The 13,487-nt window shown below is 39.4% G+C and overlaps 2 protein-coding genes across 3 annotated transcripts in view; both read left to right on the top strand.

Annotated features, from left to right (window-relative positions):
- Nucleotides 1–13,487, top strand: part of LOC126754571 (craniofacial development protein 2-like) — a 484,843-nt gene that overhangs the window by 11,859 nt on the left and 459,497 nt on the right. The gene's annotated exons all lie outside the window — the stretch shown is intronic.
- LOC126754593 (electron transfer flavoprotein beta subunit lysine methyltransferase) overlaps nucleotides 1–13,487 on the top strand; it is a 117,586-nt gene that overhangs the window by 1,919 nt on the left and 102,180 nt on the right. The gene's annotated exons all lie outside the window — the stretch shown is intronic.

A 13,487-nucleotide genomic window follows, 5' to 3' on the forward strand; every position in this document is an offset into this window, starting at 1 on the left:
CCTTGACTGCAGTACAAAGAATCCTGAGTGCTAAGAAATTTGTACTATCATTTTTTTTTTTATTTTTTTTATTTTTTTTTTTACAAAAAATGATTAAACGCATGCATTTATTAAGAAGTCTTCTCTCAAACAATATCAGCTCATATTCGTTAAAATCATTATTATCAGAAGCTTTTCTTTAACTGCTCCTACTGATTTACTTAATTTTGAACATTGAACTGCAAGCTGACAACATACACAGACACGCACAAACACGGCTGCACATTTCACCATACATGCAATCTACAAAAGTTTGCAGGCAAGACTAACTGGGGATTCCCAGTTCTTTTGCCAGCGACAAATTGCAAAAAGAAACTTACAATGGGATGGACCAAAAGAAAAATTACAAATAAGAAAAAAATAAACTGCATGATAACTTATTCCCTCATTACTTGCATACTTAGGTATGTATGCGTGTACATACATACATATGTATATACTGTACCTACTACGAACTGATGCGCCGTGCGAAATTTCTCTCTGTGCGGCCTCTTGCATTTTTCTTGTTTGCTGCTCTTTTGAGTTGGGGGATTTCTGCGTAAATACCCACGCTAAATGAATACGTTTGTTACATACATACATGCATACATATGTATGTACATAAAGCAAAAATTTTTAAAGGCGTGAATTTTCTAATTTAGGTAAATTACATTACTTTCACAAGTATTTTTCTGTAATAAGCTGTGTGATTTACCAGGTGTAATAAATGATACTTGCTGTAACAAATCTTTTCTGCAAATATTATAAATGCTTTTTACATACATACATACATATGTGTGTAAGTATGTAGTTTTCATTCTGAGAATGGTATTACCCAATTTTTCTTTATCAACTGTACATATGTATATACATACATACATATGTATGTATGTATATATTATATATATGTATGTATATATATGTATGTACATATGTATGTAGCTGCGATTGGTTAGTTTGAGATATTTGAGAAATTCTTTGAAATAATGTTAAAGAATTCAAATAATTTTTTGGAACAAGAATTTTAGTGCTTTTTATTTAATAAACAATGTGGTATCTTAATTTAAGGTTTTATCGTATATTTTTTTTAAAACTTCATTTGTTTCAAATGCGTTATCAGTGAACTTGGGTTAAAATGTGCACAAAAAGTAAATTCCTCTTAATTAAAAATTCACGGAAAAGTTTATATTTGAATATATGTATGTATGTACATACATACATATGTATGTAAGTAAGTTTTTTAAAATATTAAACTGCTCAAACCCCAGTATTTGTGGGAAAAATCTGAAAAACTTTAACACCATCCTGCTGGTTTTAAGAGAAAAAGTGTTATTTGTAATTTTTTTATATATGTATATCTGTATTTATACCCTGAACAGGGTATATTAAGTTTGTCACGATGTTTGTAACACCCAGAAAGAAGCGTCGGAGACCCTATAAAGTATATATATAAATGATCAGTATGTTGAGCTGAGTCGATTTAACCATATCCGTCTGTCTGTCTGTCCGTCCGTCTGCCTGTCTGTCTGTATATATACGAACTAGTCCCTCAGTTTTTAAGATATCCTTTTGAAATTTTTCAAACGTCATTTTCTCTTCAAGAAGCTGCTCATTTGTCGGAACGGAAGATATCGGACCACTATAACATATAGCTGCCATATAAACTGAACGATCGGAATCAAGTTCTTGTATGGAAAACTTTCACATTTGACAATGTATCTTCACCAAATTTGGTATAGATTATTTTCTAAGTAACAATGTAATCTCCGAAGAAATTGGTCAGATCGGTTAACTATAGCATATAGCTTCCATACAAACTGAACACATAGTTACATGGGGCCTTGAGCCTGCTTCTGGTGTTCTATGCCCATGTAGGACAAGTGCAACCAAAAAGGCGAAATTTTCTCAGCGGAATTTGATCATTGCCTTAAACTTTACGAGGTTGTACCCTCCCAAAAGCAGCAAGAGCATAGCGCAGCGGAGCATCCGTGCGGAGCAGCTCCGTAAAAGTATGGAACCCCACTGCAATGCAGGGTTCTGGTCCCACCATCCTGTACGTTGCCGCAGAGCGGGCTCATTGCCACTTACCCCTTTATGCACCGGCATCAGGATTAGGTGGACGCGGTTGCACACTGATAGGTGGTACAGCCTTCCTATACACTTCTCCATTAAAAGCGATTTAACCTCATACGCTGAGATCGATTTTAGTGTCGCTTGACTGTCGATAAGTATGGCGATAAGTATGGCTGACTTATAGCAAAGACTTATGCTTGAAGATTGGCGGTTTCTAAAAAAGAGACGTTTTTGTAAAAAACCACGCAGTGGTTAGACAATCGAAATTACAAATTTTATTCCTTCGATCATTACCTGACAAATACATCGAAGAAAGTCGTCTGAGTATTTCAAGTTCGATGTTTCAATCGTTACGGAGAACGATCCCCACCCCGAACGGGGGTCTCAATCACTCTTAAAATAGATTCCCCAATGCATATAGTATTTCCTTTAACTCCGGTAATTTTCGATAATCCAGTATTGTCAAAAAATGGGTAATTAACTCAGGCGAGCCGCTTGCTTTAAGACAGACGTCCGCTGTAGAATTGTGTTATGCGGGTTGTTTTAGCTTCGGTACTCATCTTCGAGCTTACCGCCCTGCCAGTAGCTTAGCTACATCCGACATCGCTCTCAGAATCATTGCACTTACTGAGCCTCCTCATCGCGACAAGATAAAAATCCTCGACGTAGATAATAACCGATAATTCTCCTAATGAACCGTTAGCTGAATTAATCTTACAACAATGTTGCGTTTAAATTAAAAATTACAAAATAGCTGTATTCTCTACAAAACGTGAGTCTGTAGTGATATATGTATGTACATACATCTCTCTATATATATTTGGTAAGCGCTCACACCGATGTGTTTAACATAAAAAAATTGCTTACGTGCAAAAATTTGACGCGGCGCAAGGCAAAAATTATTAATGCAAACATTTGCATACAGTCTAATTTTTTCATTAGCATTACACAAATTCGTTCATTGCGTATAATTTCGGACAAAACTTTGTACGAATGTACGTACATATAAAATATTAACTCGTCTCAGCCCCTCCGCAGCCTGAGTTTGCATACCTTATATTTTATTGCAGTAAATGCGTGATACCGTTCAGTACACTCGTACCCACTACTTACACACACTACTCACTTTCGTAGTCTTCTCCTTCAATACTTTATTTCACCTTTTTTGTATAAATGGTGGTCCATACGATGAATATTAATATTTGGCTGATACTTACTTACATAAGTATATCGACAGTGATTTCGACTTCGACACTCGAACTTTTTATAAAACGCCTTTATTAGTATATTTTTTAAATTTTTAACCCAAACTCATCTTTTTGACGAAACACTTTTTCATCTCGACGACTATTTAATAAGCAAAATGAAAGTACCTGGAGTTCGAAAAATACATACAAAGGTGACCTTTCAGAAGCCACAGCGACGTCCAAAAGTGACAGCCTGGACGGAAAATATTTTTACGGATCACCACAGACCCGGCACGAATCTTTTTTAAAACTTAATTCACGACGTAGTTGTTGGTGCAATGACGGAACCGTTCGGGTTACGTAGACCCGACTGCTGTAGGAACATACAAGCGTGCACTTTGAAGACGCTTGGTTTCAGCCGATCGACGGGTACTAGTATAAACTCCAACCTCCAAAGCACTTTCGTTATTTTAACAGCAAAGATTTGTAATGACGATTTTGACATCTTAATTACTGCAGAACTGTGAAGAACTGGCGTTATAAATGGTTTATTCCTAAACAACTGTTTTAAGAGAAAAAATTATATGTTGTTCAATAGCAGTCGAAAACTTTTACCATGGACGTCGAGAAAATATTAACTTATTACTTACCAATCCAAACAATATTATATATAATATCCTCGAAATAACATCTTCGGCAGGATAAAATCCGGGTCAATTCCGGTATCGTAGAACCGGCTGTTTTGGGAATTGCCCAAACATTACCCATAGCACAACAAGAGCTCCAGTTGCAGCGTAAAACCAGCGTGAACTTTGCGCAACCTCATTCTGGATATTGTAACAGGTTAAATTCCGACTTATCGAGAATAGACCCTGACATACATATGTATCTATGTACTGCATGCAACGAGTACCCGCATGGAACTAACCACCACTTTGCATGCCCAATGAAAGCAACTCACCTAACACCTCACTCTCTATAGTCCGCACCCGTCGAAAAAGCTAGTTTCCTGCGCTTATCGTTAAGTGATTTCGACGACAGTTTATTTATTACTTTCACTCAAACAGCGTCGAGATAATCGCTACAACAACAACAAACCGCCTAGAAATCCTATAGAAAGTCTCTCATTCGAAAAAATCCAAATCGGTTATACGAACCACCCTGTAAAATTCATAAAACTGCAGAAGAATACTTGCAACTGCTTCAATCCACAATCCTCTTGAGTACAAGTATCTAGATCGGCATGTCTGAGCATGATTTCCATTTGTTAAACGTTTAGTGTTAATTTTAATTTGACTGCCAATTAAATAGTGTCAGACCTCATGGTTGCTACATAATCCAATGATAACTGATCGAAGAAAGAAGCTATTCAGCAGCATAATGCACTAATTAACATTTAATTTGATCCTTCTTTCTTTTGGCCACGGCTGCGAATTGCTAACGCGAATATTTGCCTCAGCATTGTTCCCACCTCCTGATTTTTCCATAATGCGCATTATTTCCAGCGTTCATTCATTTCTTAATAGCGCTAGCACGGTCGATCTGGTGAAACGGTTTTATTTGTTGTTGTAATTTTATGTTGACCGGTTAAGTAGCGTACTTTTAATCGATGGATCGGTTAATTTCAGTTCAAATAAAGGGAAGCTCTGGAATGTGTGAATCAGTTGAGCTACTTTTAACTTAAAAAGTGTCTATTAAAAACGCCTTTATTAGCACTTTTGATTAGCTTAAATAGTGCGTCAAAGGCGTTGCTTGATAGCCGATTGGAAGTGGAGAAAAATGCAATAAAGTGATAATGCTTTGGTCAGCATTATGCTAAAAAAACTTAAAAGAAGTAGTAATGTTGAAATCTTTGAATATTGAAAGAGATTCACCATTCCAATTAGCGAGTAGATATACACTTGTATGTAAGTATGTATGTACGTACTTGATCACAGATAAAAGTGAACTTAGTACCACTTGCACTTAGCAGATTGTCTTCAGAATGTGAGAACAGAGGTCGTCTTCATCTCCAATGGCTTCATAAACCGCTATAGGGTTTTCGTCCAGTTCATGTTATCGAATAAGTTCCCTCTTTCGAGATGTTTTAATTTTTTTTACCAAAAATTCCATTAAACGCTTCCTTCTTTTTTAACTCTACGCAAAGTTCCCTTTGCAGCTCTTATTTTTACAGACATGAGCATGACTTTTTCACAGCAAATCTGCTCTTTGCATCGAGCGGTAATATCACACCGTATTTTTTATTTAAAATACATATTTATTTATTCCCTTTATATTGATCTACCATGGGGGTAAATCCCTAATTTTCAATCGAGAAAAAATTGAGATTTTTTAAATATAAGTAAGTAGCCGTTATGATTACTGAAGTATCTTCTTTCTGATGGTGTTAAAAATATGTATATACATCATAGAAAATGCAAAAAAATACCCCCTATAATCTAACAATGGACATATCGAAATGAAACATAACAAGTAAAACCTTTGACATGAGGCAATTCTCCTCTAATAATGATTGAGGTCAGTCAAATCTCCAGATACCGTATATGAGAACCTTTGGCCTGGGATTGACTTTATGCGCAAAATATTAGTAAATTTAGGAGATATATGAACCCTTGTGGTAAAAATTGATAAATCACTTAATTACTTGAAATCCCCAAGTACCTTATAACGGGTGTTCCAAGCACGGGTGTTTTAATAGTCTTTTTTTGACAATCACGCGTGACTCGGGTCAAGGTGTCATTTATGTTTAAAGTCTTACGTCTGAACAAAGTTTACAAATCGTTCAACTTTATTAAGAAAATTCCACGTTCTGAAGAGATTCAAGAGCTTCCATTTAATGCACAAAAACCACGATTTGGTGTGATTTGTGGGCCGGTGGAATCATCGGTCCATATTTCTTCAAAAATGAAGCCGGTGAGAACGTAACCGTCAATGGCGACCGTTATCGCACCATGATAACCGACTATTTGATACCCCAAATTGAAGCTCGTGATCTCGGTGACAATTGGTTTCAACTAAGCAATGGATTTATTGAGAACACTTCGGTGAATAGATAATTTTGGGCCTTGGAGCAAAACATATACATATTTCCTTTAAAAAAGGTGGGAACCTCGAACGGGTCACCCTTTATATCGATCAAAATATGAGGTATGTTAATGAAATAAATCAAATCCGTTTTCTTGAAAATATACATACATATGTATGTAATATATTTTATTGCCCAAAATTAAGTAATATATTAGGTTGTCAAAAAAGTCTTGCGGTATTTTCGCTAGTTGGCGCTGAAAGCGCGTAGTTCTAGTTTTATTCGTCGCATCGTCGGTCATGCTATACCTTTTTGGAAAGCTCATTCCACGCGCTAACACGTGTTTGATTGATTGTCGTTTCTTTTAAGTCGTTCGTGAGTTATAGCGTCGCAAACATGGAGCAAAATAAAGAGAGAATACGGCATATTTTACAGTACTACTACGATAAAGGCAAAAATGCATCTCAAGCCGCCAATAAAATTTGTGCAGTTTATGGACTCGATACAGTTTTTATTTCCACCGCACAACGATGGTTTCAACGTTTTCGTTCTGGTGTAGAGGTGGTCGAAGATGCGCCACGCTCCGGAAGACCTGTTGTCGAAAATTGCGATAAAATCGCTGAATTGGTCGAAAGAGACCGGCATAGTAGCAGCCGCAGCATCGGTCAAGAGCTAGGCATGAGTCATCAAAAATTCATTTCGATTTCAATAAAAAAAAAATTCAATAAAAATACCGCAAGACTTTGAACTCACTAAAATGATCGTGAATTCTACTAGTTGATTTATACGTGATAGTTTCAGATATCAATTAAAATATAGTAAGGATGATTGTTGAGGAAGATATATGTATGTAGTATGTGAAAATATTTTATATATGTATGTATGTTTCTATACAAATTTAGCCCTTGTTTACCTCTTTACTATTGCAACGCATTTCGAAATTAACTACGCAAAAAACAGAAAAACAAAACCTTGAAACTCTTCATGCAAGACGGCAATGCCTCAAATAAATTTAGGCTTACTCGACTAGTCTCTTACAAATATGTATATAAAACAAAGAACGCGTATTTGCAACGTAACCCCCAATTTACTACCCCCTCACCTACATCCGATCTACATACATATATACATACTACATACATACATAGTAAATCAACTGTAAAGTTTCATCCTCTTCCCATGTGACTAGAGACATTTATCGAGCCCGTGAGCCGAGTAGTTCATCAAACTGCCAATTAACAAATAAGGAAGGGCTAAGTTCGGGTGTAACCAAACTGTTTATAGTCCCCGAATTCGGTTATTTTTTCTTCAGATATCTTCTTTGGCGCTTAATTAATATAGTGGAATGTGAAAGAACCAGATGGAATTTAAAATTGTGTTGGAAAGTAGATGTGATTATAGTACAATTTGACTGAGTTTCGTATGAAATTGGTCTCATATTTTCTGAAATATTGAGTTCCATCTTAAAACGGTTGGTGACACACCCATTTACCACACCCAGAGTCTTATGAAACTCACCTTTGCCACTTCAGTCGTAATTTGATGCTTATGGCGTTTTTACTTAATGAGTTATTGAACTTTTATTAGTTTTCACGATAAGCGTTATGTAGAGAATGGGCGTGGTAACTGTCCGGTTTCAGCCAGGATAAAGAGTTGCTTGAAAGACTTCTTCTTAGCAAGTTTGATCGATTTAGCTTTAGTAGTTTATTAGATATAAATATACTTTAAAACTTTTAGTGGGCGAGGCAATGATCCGATTCACCCTATCTACAATACCAACCGCCCTTGGTTGTCAAGGAAAACATGTACCAAGTTCAATCAGGATGTTTCAATTTTTACTCAAGCCAAGGTTCAACAGATAGACGGACGAACAGACAGTTACTCGGGATTCAACTTGTCGCGACATCCTAAGCGTTTACATGTTGGTTCGTTCACTAAGTAATTATTTGTTGTGTAACGGGAACGGTCGCGGTAACGCTAAAGCGGTTAAGGGCGAAGTTGGCTGCAAAATAATTCAATGCATCAGCTGTTCCCATCAAACGAAATTTCTTAGTGAACGATCCAATATCTATGACTCTATGTCTATCTCGAAAAGCTTTGGGTGATACAAACTTGTTATACTCTGTAGCAACATGTTGCGAGAGTATAAACATATTTTGAATTAAATTGGCGCGCAAATTTGTGTCCCTGAATTAACTGCATACTATTTACATTAACAACTCATATTTACTATATTGTTTATGCCATTCCCGGCGGGGTAAATGCACTCGCCGTCAACCACAAACTCACCCACATAGCCACCACTTGAGCATTAACCATTGCGCAGGAAGACAAAACTCGTCGTGGGCAAAAATTCATTCACTTAGGTCAGTTTAGCACGTAGGCCACGCGGTATAACTGCCGATGTCTGGCTCTGAGCGTATGCCGGGAAAGCCACAAAATGCGAACTTGCACTTTCCAGCGAGGTGTTTACTACGAATTTTGTATACAGACAAATAGCGATGCAACGTGAGAACTTTTGCTCGTAATATTTCGACTTTTTTTAAATTTTCGGTATGACTGAATTGGCCAATGAACTGTTTTCGGTATGATTTTCGCCCCTTTGCCGCACTTCGTAACTGTGTAGTAAGTTTAAGTTTACTGATGTTCATAATTATGTTTTAATGTTGTTTACAATTTAGGTGCGCGTTTATTGAACTGGACCTTATGGGTAATGGATATGTGGTATATGGGTATATATACTTACGTACATACATATATATGTAAGTATGTATGATGATTGTTCTATACATGGACGTACATGGAAGTATATCTATATGGTGTCAATTACAGGATATGTACATACATATGTATGTGTATATATGTATATATGTATGTAGATATGATGTGTGAAAAGTGTCATTATTCGCTAAAAGAAGTGATTGACTTATGAGAAGTTGAAGAGCTACTGTATGTATGTTATTAGTATTTATTATAGTATATTGTTTATGATAATTTAAATATGTGTATATAATATACATGCAAAAATTTACTTACATAGACTTATGTATGTGTATATACCCCCGAATATGTCTTTCGGAGCAATATTTACAGTTGTTTATGACTTTAGCTTCATCTTCTGTAACTCTTAAGGTTTAAAGACCTTAACTGAAGTTTTGAAGCGTGTTGAAAGTAATTTTGAATTTACTTTTAGTAATTTCATAAAAAAAATGTTTCCTATTTATTTTTTACCCTTCTTTCAAGAGTAAGGTTAAGGTAACTAACATTCTAGCATCTTTTTGGCAAATGGAAAAATTAGAAAGCCGGAGAGGTGAATTCGAAATGAAGATATACTTATCTTCTTTTTAGATCACTCGAATAAATATTATACATTTATGAAGATCAGTTTTCGAAACCGAATTGTTTTTGTAATAGGTGACAATGAAGTTTACAACAGCGCGCCAAACGTTCTTCCTATTCGTTGTTTGGCGCCAATTGGAAATTCCAAGGGGAGCCAGGTCCTTCTCCAGCTGGTCTTTCCAACGGAGTGGAGGTCTTCCTCTTCTTCTGCTTCCCCCGGAGGGGGAAAACTTTCAGAGCTGGAGTGTTTTCGTCCATTCGGTCGACATGACCTAGCCAGCGTAGCCGCTGTCTTTTAATTCGCTGAACTATGTTAATGTCGTCGTATATCTCATACAGCTCACCATTCTATCGAGTGTGGTATTCGCTATTGCCAATGCACAAAAGATCAAAAATCTTCCAACAGATGATATCATTGTGCATACCTCTGCACCACGTAACAGGACAGGGATGATGAGTGACTTACAAAATTTGGTATTTGTTCGTCGTGAGAGGACTTTACTTCTCAATCGCCTACTCAGTTCGAAGTAGCACCTGTTGACAAGAATATTCTGCGTTGGATTTCGAGGTTGACGATGTTGTTGGTGTTGATGCCGATTCCAAGATAGACGAAATTATCTACGTCTTCAAAGTTATGACAGTCAACAGTAAGGTGCGAGCGAATGCGATGACTTTTTGTTTGGTGACAGGAGGTAATTCGTCTTGCCCTCGTTCAATACCAGACCCATTTCTCCAACCTTGCGAAAATAGAACTGTCGACTATTTACACATCCGTATTCTTCTTCTTCTTAATTGGCGTAGACACCGCTTACGCCATTATAGCCTAGTTAACAACAGCGCGCCAGTCGTTTCTTCTTTTCGCTACGTGGCGCCAATTGGATATTCCAAGCGTAGCCAGGTCCTTCTCCACTTGGTCCTTCCAACGGAGTGGAGGTATTCCTCTTCCTCTGCTTCCCCCGGCGGGTACAGCGTCGAATACTTTCAGAGCTGGAGTGTTTCCGTCCATTCGGAATTGTTGGTGGTGTTTATGCTGGTTCCAAGATAGACGAAATTATCTACGACTTCAAAGTTATGACTGTCAACAGTGACGTGAGTGCCAAGTCGCGAGTGCGACGACTGTTTGTTTGATGACAGGAGATATTTCGTCTTGCCCTCGTTCACTGCCAGACCCATTTGTTTTGCTTCCTTGTCCAGTCTGGAGAAAGCAGAACTAACGGCGTGGGTGTTAAGGCCGATGATATCAATATCATCGGCATACGCCAGCAGCTGTACACTCTTATAAAAGATGGTACCTTCTCTATTAAGCTCTGCAGCTCGAACTATTTTCTCCAGAAGCAGGTTGAAAAAGTCACACGATAGGAATTCGCCTTGTCTGAAACCTCGTTTGGTATCGAACGGCTCGGAGAGGTCCTTCCCGATTCTGACGGAGCTTTTGGTGTTGCTCAACGTCAGCTTACACAGCCGTATCAGTTTTGCGGGGATACCAAATTCAGACATCGCGGCATAAAGGCAGTTCCTTTTCGTGCTGTCGAAAGCAGCTTTGAAATCGACGAAGAGGTGGTGTGTGTCGATTCTTCTTTCACGGGTCTTTTCCAAGATTTGGCGCATGATGAATATCTGGTCGGTTGTTGATTTTCCAGGTCTGAAGCCACACTGATAAGGTCCAATCAGTTTGTTGACGGTGGGCTTTAATCTTTCACACAATACGCTCGATAGAACCTTATATGCGATGTTGAGAAGGCTAATCCCACGGTAGTTGGCGCAGATTGTGGGGTCTCCTTTTTTATGGATTGGGCATAGCACACTTAAATTCCAATCGTTGGGCATGCTTTCGTCCGACCATATTTTACAAAGAAGCTGATGCATGCTCCTTATCAGTTCTTCGCCGCCGTGTTTGAATAGCTCGGCCGGTAATCCGTCGGCCCCTGCCGCTTTGCTGTTCTTCAGGCGGGCAATTGCTATTCGAACTTCTTCATGGTCGGGTAATGGAACGTCCGCTCCATCGTCATCGATTGGGGAATCGGGTTCTCCTTCTCCTGGTGTTGTGCGTTCACTGCCATTCAGCAGGCTAGAGAAGTGTTCCCTCCATAATTTAAGTATGCTCTGGGCATCAGTGACTAGATCACCTTTGGGGGTTCTACAAGAGTATGCTCCGGTCTTGAAACCTTCTGTAAGCCGCCGCATTTTTTCGTAGAATTTTCGAGCATTACCCCTGTCGGCCAGCTTATCAAGCTCTTCGTACTCACGCATTTCGGCCTCTTTCTTCTTCTGTCTACAAATGCGTCTCGCTTCCCTCTTCAACTCTCGGTATCTATCCCATCCCGCACGTGTAGTGGTCGATCGTAACGTTGCGAGGTAGGCAGCCTGTTTTCTCTCTGCTGCGACACGGCACTCCTCGTCGTACCAGCTGTTCTTTTGCACTTTCCGAAAACCAATGGTTTCGGTTGCAGCTGTACGTAAGGAGTTTGAAATGCCGTCCCACAGTTCCCTTATACCGAGTTGTTGACGAGTGCTCTCAGAGAGCAGGAGTGCAAGCCGAGTAGAAAATCGTTCGGCTGTCTGTTGTGATTGCAGCTTCTCGACGTCGAACCTTCCTTGTGTTTGGTGGCGCGCGTTTTTTGCTGCTCAGAGGCCGGTGCGAATCTTAGCTGCAACAAGATAGTGGTCCGAGTCGATGTTAGGACCTCGGAGCACACGCACATCTAAAACACTGGAGACGCGTCTTCCGTCTATCACAACATGATCGATCTGGTTGGTAGTTTTTCGATCCGGAGACAGCCAGGTAGCTTGATGGATCTTCTTATGCTGGAATCTAGTACTACAGATAACCATATTTCGGGCCCCGGCGAAGTCAATCAGCCTCAACCCATTTGGGGATGTTTCGTCGTGGAGGCTGAATTTACCGACCGCAGTGCCAAAGATACTTTCTTTGCCCACCCTGGCGTTAAAGTCGCCAAGCACGATTTTGACATCGTGGCGGGGGCAGCCTTCATAAGTGCGCTCCAAGCACTCATAAAAGGCATCTTTGGTCACATCGTCCTTCTCTTCCGTCGGGGCGTGGGCGCAAATCAGCGATATGTTGAAGAACCTCGCTTTGATGCGGATTGTGGCTAGACGTTCATTCACCGGAGTGAATGATAGTATTCGGCGACGGAGTCTCTCTCCCACCACGAATCCTACACCAAACTTGCACTCCTTTATATGCCCACTGTAGTAAATGTCACAAGGACCTACTCGTCTCTGTCCTTGTCCCGTCCATCGCATTTCTTGGACGGCGGTGATGTCAGCCTTTGTTTTTACGAGGACATCAACCAGCTGGGCAGCGGCACCTTCCCAATTAAGGGACCGGACATTCCAGGTGCATGCCCTTAATTCGTAGTCCTTATTTCGTTTGCCATAGTCGTCATCAAAAGGGGGGTCTCTCATCCGAGGCTGGTTATAGCTATTCACTGGGGGTGTTTTTTTACGAGGCGGGTCCCAAACCCAGCGCACAACCCTATGTGGGGGATGTTTCGCCTTCTCACTTTAGCTCGCCTTCGAACGGATGTTCTTAGGCTACCCAGAGGATACTTGGCCAAAGACCGGAAGTAATGAGCTGCTTGAGCCATGTGTAAAAGAATGGTTTCTGGCCACTCCCAAGTGAATGGCGATCAGAGAACTTTCCTCACTTGCGTGATAACACATCCGTATTAGTTTTGCCAAATTCAGACAAAGCGAAAAGTAGCTTCGAAATCAACAAAAAAGTGGTGTGTGGCGATCCTCTTTTCATGGGTTTTTTCCAAGATCTAAAAAAGTTGTTGATTTTCCAGGTTTAAAGCCACACTGATATGGTCCGATCAGTTTGT

Source organism: Bactrocera neohumeralis, chromosome 4 (genome assembly GCF_024586455.1).
Source record: "Bactrocera neohumeralis isolate Rockhampton chromosome 4, APGP_CSIRO_Bneo_wtdbg2-racon-allhic-juicebox.fasta_v2, whole genome shotgun sequence".
Lineage (NCBI taxonomy): Eukaryota > Metazoa > Arthropoda > Insecta > Diptera > Tephritidae > Bactrocera > Bactrocera neohumeralis.